The sequence below is a fragment of the Triticum dicoccoides genome, chromosome 3B (genome assembly GCF_002162155.2).
Source record: "Triticum dicoccoides isolate Atlit2015 ecotype Zavitan chromosome 3B, WEW_v2.0, whole genome shotgun sequence".
Classification (NCBI taxonomy): domain Eukaryota; kingdom Viridiplantae; phylum Streptophyta; class Magnoliopsida; order Poales; family Poaceae; genus Triticum; species Triticum dicoccoides.
The window spans coordinates 558,056,759-558,064,860 of NC_041385.1; positions in this window are offsets into that span (position 1 = coordinate 558,056,759).

The following is an 8,102-nucleotide window of genomic DNA, read 5'->3' on the forward strand; positions in this document are numbered from 1 at the left end:
CGACCCTGACCCGGCACCCCGACCCGACACCCCGACCCCGAGACCCCGACACGGCACCCCGACACCGACAGGACACCCCGACCACTGACACCTCCCGAAAAGGTGTTCTTTGGCCTTCCAGAGGCCGACAGGGTCATATATTTGTGAATTATTAGTTAGGTCATATATTTTTCGATTTTGTTATGAAAAACATCATATATAATTGTGTTGATCATGTAGTTTTAAATGTGCAGTTGTTTCATCGCTGCGAGGTTTGGTGTTCGACGACCTCGCCGTGCGTTTGACGAGCTCTGCCCCTTCGTTCGTGGGTGAGCACAAATGACAAGTCCTCCTCCCCCATTAATTATTTGATCTATTCCGATGAAACTTGATAGCTAGCTATATATTATTATTCATGTCGGTCTTTTTTTATGTTGTACTAATTTCGTTTACTGTTTGTCATGGCAGGTGTTGAAAGATGGTGGGCGCTGGTCGGGAGCGTGGTCTGAGGTCTTCCATTCCAGACGCACCTCTCCGCCGAGCGTTGCTGGACAGTATGGCCACACCGCCGGGCCCTTCTTCGTCGACCGCGGTGCCCAGCAGGGGACGAGGTAGGAAGAGAGGAGGTGGGGCACGTGGTCGTGGGAGAGGAGGTAGGGTGACTGCTACGGCGCCTTCCTCGCCGCCACCCCCAGCCGTTTCACCCGAGCACGTGACTGCTAGGGTGGACTCGTCCGAGGAGGAGGCTACACGGACTCCTGTCCACGAGCCTCCGGTCCACGAGTCTTGGGCCCATGAGCCTCAGGTCGACTGGCCTTCGGCCCACGAGAGTTCGGCCCACGAGAGTTCGGCCCACGTGACCCCGGAGGAGCACACGTCCGGATGGGGTACCTGGCCGGATCAGCCCGAGGAGCCGAGTGGCCATGCTGATGATGGCGGGGAGCCGACTGATCTTGAGGAGGGGGGCACCGTCTACCAGCGTGGTGCTACACAGCTCCCGTCCGTGCCGGTGACCCGCGAGCAGAGGTGGTTGATTTTCCCTAATGGGGAGAGGTACGTAAGTGCATTTAATATTTTTGTACCTTGTGCATTCACGTTTTTTCAAATAACTAATGCGTTGGCCTTGTCATGCTGCAGGGGTTGGGACCACCATCATAGTGTCCGCCGGCCCAACTCCGTCCTTGGAGTTCTTTGCCGGCAAAACTTCCCGGGGTTTGTCACGTTGCCTGGTGAGGGTCGGCTTCCAGAGCTTGGATTGAGCTGGGAGCACTACGTAGCTGCCCCGGCCCCGCCGGATGAGATTATCGACGGTGTCGTGTGCAACACGAGGGCAGACATGGTGATCAGAAAGTTTTGGGTAATTTCTCCTTTACACATTTAAAAATATTCAACTAGCTAGTTATTAATTGTACTAATCAATATTGTCTCATTTGATTGCAGACATTCTACAGGTGTGAGGAGGGATACGAGGAGGACGCGGCACATGTTATCGAGAACGTCTGCAAGCGCCTACTCCAGAACTTACGGCACGAGGCTCGGGTGCAGGCTGTTCGAGACTACTACGCCTTGCGTGGTATCAAGAAGACCAAGCCGGCGTGCCGCGATAAGTTCCTGAGTAAGGAGCAGTACATGAAGGTAATTCTTAAGGCCTTCTCTACTTAAGTTCCTTCATTTAGTAATTCTTAGCCGTAGCGCTCAAGTTTCTATTTGCTAACTTAGGCGCCTCCGAGATGGTGTGCGGATCGGATGGATTGTTGGGAGGTGTTGGTCGATGAGTGGTGCTCACAATGATGGCTAGCCCTCCACAACGATGCCAAGGACAAACGTGCCCAAATGGAAGGTGTGCCACACCATCAAGGCAGCTCCAACTTATATCAGTTCGGGCGCAACTGGGTATGTGGTTTGCTTCATGATTCATGCAACTCATTCATCATGCTAGCTTGAGCCCTTTAATTACTAATTTTCATTGTTTCTCTCTTTCAGGCACGCTACAATAAGGCGGATAAGGTGCCAGAGGTGTACGACCTGTATGCCATGGCCCACACTGCCTCTTTCAAGAAAGTCAAGGCTTTCTCTCAGTCTGACCTCGATGATGCAAACAACTTCACCAACATCTCCTCCCACAACAAGCTCGTGAGATATAGAGATGAGGGGAAGGCGAGGAAAGGGGAGGACTTTAACCCGAGCCAGGGTCCCATTGATCCAGAGTTGTTGATGATATCTGGTGGCGGGAGGTCCCATGGCTCCATAGCCATTGGAGATGGACTTATCCGTTGTCCTAGCACTCTCCCAGAGATCAAGGCGCGCCAGTCGAGCTCCGCTCCTGAGATAAGGCCTCGTGAACGGCCAGTGCAACTCGCCATCAAGGTTAGTGATACGTACTCAGTTATCTTTCTCCATTACATTGTGTGCGCTTCCATCAATGATTACAAATGGTCATGTGAGTGGTGTTGCAGGCTGCTATACAGAGTGAGAGAGATAGAACAGAGAAACTTCTGGCGGAGGCGGCGGAGAGGCAGCGGGAATTGGAGGAGAGGACGACAAAGATGATGGAGGAGGAGAGGGCACGGAATGACATGCAGGCAAGGGCCATGTATGAGCTCCTTGTGGTAAGTTTCTTCTGCAGATTAGCCAAAACATTCATGTAGTGTTTGTCTCATTACTAACTAGTATGACTGAGTCATCAAAACCAAATGTGCAGTCTGTGTGCGAGAAGACAGGTCAGACCGCTCCGCCGATGCCAGTGATTGCTCCTGTGACCATGGTGAGTTTTATTTGAATGGGCATTACTTGCTAGTCTTAACATTTGAGTGTCATCATGCTAACAAGACATTGGAAATGATCTTTGGTGCAGCGTAACTCCAGACAAGCATCGCACGATCCTTCTCCAGCTACCGACACGAGCCACCCCGCTCCTACACCTCCTACATCTTGGTAAGTTTATCTAGTGTTTTGCTTAACACATGCATAAAGACCTAGACTTAGCTTTATTTCCTCCAATGCTTACCATAATGACCTAGACTTAGCTTTATTTCCTCCAATGCTTACCATAATGACCTAGACTTAGCTTCTTCACCTCCAAAATGACTTAATAAGCTTACTGACCTCCAAAACCATCCATTTTACCTAAGTTAGCTCTAAAACGATCTGTACTTAGCTTACTTATGTCAAAAATTGCATAATTAGCTTAGTTAGCTTATAGACGATCCATTTTACCTAAGTTAGCTCTAAAATGACCCATTTTACCTAGGTTAGCTTATAAATGATCCAGTTCATCCAAGTTAGCTCAAAAATGACCCATTTTACCTAGATTAGCTCCTAAATGATCCATTTTACCTACGTTAGCTTTAAAATGACCCATTTCACCTAGGTTAACTCCAAAATGACCAATCTTACCTAGGTTATCTCATAAACGATCCATTTCAACTAATTTAGCTCATAAACGATCCATTTCACCTAGGTTACCTAAAAAATGATCCATTTCACCTAAATTAGCTCTTAAATGATCCATTTCACCTAAGTTAGCTCAAAAAGATCCATTTCAACTAGATTAGCTCATAAATGATCCATTTCACCTAAGTTAGCTCAAAAACGATCCATTTCAACTAAGTTAGCTCATAAATGATCCATTTCATCTAAGTTAGCTAAAAAAGATCCATTTCACCTTAGTTACCTGAAAAACGATCCATTTGACCTTAGTTAGCTCATAAACGACCCATTTCAACTAAGTTAGCTCATAAATGATCCATCTCACCTTAGCTAGCTCATAAACGACCCATTTCAACTTAGTTAGCTCATATATGATCCATTTCACGTAAGTTAGCTCATAAATGACATACTCTTCTTGTTCTAGTCTTCTTCTTGTTCTACTCTTCTTGTTCTAGTCTTCTTCTTGTTCTACTCTTCTTCTTGTTCTACTCTTCTTGTTCTAACTTTCTTATTTTTCATTTTGCAGAGTTCATTCACTTGACGAAAGCTTGCATAGATGGAGTGCTCCTTATCCCTTTCTCTGTTTCTTTTGTATCGTTGAACTATGCATGTATCATTGGATGAAACTATTGTAATATATATGGTTGGATGCCTCTATGTTGAACTTGTTATGTATGGTGGAACTATGCATGTAATATATATGGTTGGATGATGAAGTTATGTGTTGGATATTTTATATGTTTGCTCTGTAATGGCCTTTTGAAATATATCTATATATGTCATCTATATTTGTGATGAAAATTGTTGGATTTAATAAAAAACAGATAAAAGAGCCAATATGCAGGCTCTTTGCCGTCTGCCACCAACGGCAACGGGCTCTTTGCCGTCTGCCGCGGACGGCAAAGAGGGCACGTGGCATCCAGCTGTGCTTCCTGGGAGCTGACCCGTTTGGTCAGTTTGCCTACAGTGGCAGACGGCAAAGACTTTGCCATCAGTGGCAGACGGCAAAGACCTGCCGTTAGCCACTTAACGGACTGACAGCGCAATTATTGCCGTCCGCCTTCTTTGCCGTCTGCCGCGCTCTCTTTGCCGTCTGCGGCGGACGGCAAAGACTTTGCCATCAGTAGCAGACGGCAAAGTAGCTGTTTACCGAAGCCTACTTTGCCGGAGCCTTTTGCCGTCCGCGACTGACGGCAAAGGCCTTTGCCGTCCGCGGCTGACGGCAAAGGCATTTGCCGTCCGCCGTTCATGCCTTTGCCGTCCGCCGTGGCAGACGGCAAAGTAGCCGATTCCTGTAGTGGATGGGGCCGACGAAGATGATGAGATGACCCTCAGCGCCTGCGTAAGCTGGCCCCTGCTTTGGCCGAAGAGCCAGATTCGTTTGGGGACGGGGGACACCACCCCACAGACAAGACCGCCAGTCGTGCCGGTGCCAAGCCATGGCAAGAACGCCGCAATGCTACTGGACATGCCGGACATCCCTATGGCACAGGATCCGGACATGCATATGGCACAGGATCCGGACAACGACGATGGTATGTTTACCAACATCGATAAGTACTTTGACGAACATGGGCACGGTGACGAGTTCTGCGGGCCTCCTTCTCAAGAACCCAATCAAGACGACCGCGATCTAGCTGGTACCATGGAGAAACCTAATTGCAACAAGCGTCGTCTAGCATTCAGTTCTCAGGAGACGCCTCCAACTGCCGCCGTCACCGAGCCTCAGATAGTCGAGGTGCGAAATATTATCAGCCCCAACACGCTCAAGAAGGCGGTCTGTGAGCAGAACTCGATCCCATTACAGCAGATCAAGAAGAAGGGATGGAAATGAAAGACTAACAAGGGCGCCGGTGCGAGCCAGCCGGCACCGAGTACGATCCGTGCTCAGGACGGGCCACCTTCACCTAAGGATATCTCGAGGAGGGTGCATGTGGCGGGTAGGGCGATGCTACCGACAAATATGCTCAATGCTGCGACCGGTGCTATGCAGAGTCTGCATGACAATGTTCTTTCTTTGGAGAAGCGGCGTCTCTCCCAGAATGATGTGGCATACTCGGTTTTCATGGCCAAGGTGCAAGAGGGCAAGGGCTTTGTGGATGGCGCCATCGGGGGTACGATCGTCCTGCGGTTTGATGACATCTTTGCTATGTTTAACCTTCATCTGCTGCACTACACCTTCGTTCAACTGTTTTCGCTGAGCATGGAGATGCGGATCATTCGAGACAAGACCCCAGACATCATGATAGTCGACCCCTTCTACATGTGTGCCAAGATCTTGGGTAGCGCTGGGGACCGGCAAGTCGCGAGTTCACACCTCGAAGGCGTCATTCTGGCAAACCCAGATAAGGATAACTTCCTCGTGCCTTACTTCCCGAGTAAGTCATCCCCTCACCGCCCCGTAACATATGATTTCTTAGATTTCGATCGTTCTTTTTTTTTCTAACATTCCGTGTTCTGTGTAGTGACACACATTGCACACTCATCCTCTTAAGCCCAAAATATTCCATGGCCACGTATTTCGACCCGGACCGTGACTCCAAGATAGACTACACAAATATCAAGAAAGTTCTTGATGATGCTCTCCCCGGATACGCCACATCTGGAGGCACCTTTAAGAGGCCAGTTCGTAGGTACGGCAGGCACGTGTTCACCCACAATACGACGTTCCCCTGCGTCAAGCAGCCACCTGGCGGTCAGAAGGATGCCTACTATGCCCTCCATCACATGCGGGCGATCGTACGGGACCATAATCACCTTCTGCTACCAAATAATCTCAAAGACCGGGCCGCAAGCTTAGCGGCAATCCAGGACGCGAACCTCCGACAAGAATTCTTTCGCATCCAGTCGGAGTTTGCAGAAATCATCCATCAAGATGTCCTTCGTACCTCGGGGCAGTTCTACCTCAGATATCAATCGTCCAACAGTGAGATAGACACAACGCTACAAATGCAGGCTGACAACGCCCGTGACTTCATGACCATCACGAAAGACGGCGGCTTCATCCACGCTCCGGTCCCATGAGTCGATTCGAAAGTAGTGATGCTATGTGTAGTTCTGAAACATCGATTAGCTCATGTTGTAATTAAACTTTAATGAACTTGTATGTCTCTTTGGTTTGGACAGTCGTTCAACTTAGATGTAATCGATGCTATTTATTAGTAGGACCATGAATCGTGCTATTAATGTCTTGCTTTTCTCTTCCGATCCTTTTGTTGCATACTTATATATTGCTTATGTATTGTCTGTTGTTTGGCTAGTGCATAGAGATGCCATCGTATGTCATGTACAAGGGTAAGGTTCCCGGAGTCTACGACGACTGAGAGGAGTGTCGGAGATAGGTTCACCGTTTCAGCAGTAATAGTTACAAAGGGTACACCACTAGGGCGGAGGCAGAATCTAGATACGCGCGCTATCTAGCGGGAGAGAGGAGGGAACGTTGGAGGAACCGGATGAAGACTAGTTTCATCGCAATGATGCTCATAGTGATGACCACAGCTCTCTTCTATGTGATGGTAGTTTAGATGATCGATCGACCTGTAATGTGAAGACAAACTCGCTACTCGCGGTCTCGAGACTTGTAATGTTCTATCTTTGTTCGGTCTTTTGAATTCGGAGACTAATATGATGAATTGTATTCGGAGACTAATCTTCTATTGTATTCGATGAATCTGCTGTTGCTGTGTGGTGCTATCTATATTCTGTCCAATAATATATTTTGTAACCTGTGCAAATATCAGAAAAGAAAAAAATAAATAATCCCTAATATTCATACTAATGACGCACCACTCAGCACTCTAATGGCGCACTGTAGAAAGGATACTAATGGTGCATCACCCCAAAATGTGCCATTAGTATGCCAAAGCACATGGATAAATATGGCCCCCTGGGAGACATACTAATGGCGCATGTTGGTCTATACTAATGGCGCATGGCGTGGTGCGCCATTAGTATACCAGATACTAATGGCGCACCAGTGGTGCACCATTAGTAAAAAATACTAGTGGCATGGTACTAGTAGCGCACCAGTAGTGCGCCATTAGTAGGCAAAACTGATGTGCCACTAGTAGGCCTTTTTCTAGTAGTGATGGTATTGGTCTGAGAGACACATGGATGTTCACATACACACGTACCTATGAACAACATGCAATACCGCCGAAAGAATAGAAAGCCTGAAATATAATTCTAAGAAATTGCAACCACATGTGCCAAGTCTAATAGGACTTGAACTCGGCTAGGCTGGGAACCTAGCAAGTTGAGCACACCGATATTTAAAGCAATAAAATGTTTGCATGCTCCTACAATCATGAGATGATTAAAACTAATTTAAAATATTTGTGATTCGGAGAATATGTCTCGTATAATGGGGAAAACTATTTTAGCTTCTTATTAAGAATCATCTTTCGTTGCTCTTATATTTCTTTATAGAGGAAGTACAAATCTCCTTTCTCGTCTTCCTTTTTCACCTCAATAATTATTCTATGTGTATTTGCTAAAATATCAAAAATATGTTACTTCTCTTTAGCTGTGTCGTATGTAACCTTAAAACATCAAAAACCGTCGCACACTGTCTATCTACCAAACACGTGACATGTCGTCATGGTGATCGTACTCCCTAGTACTCCTTCTGTCTGGAATTATTTGTCGAAGAAATGAATGTATCTAGACATGTTTTAGTTCTTGTTACAACCTTT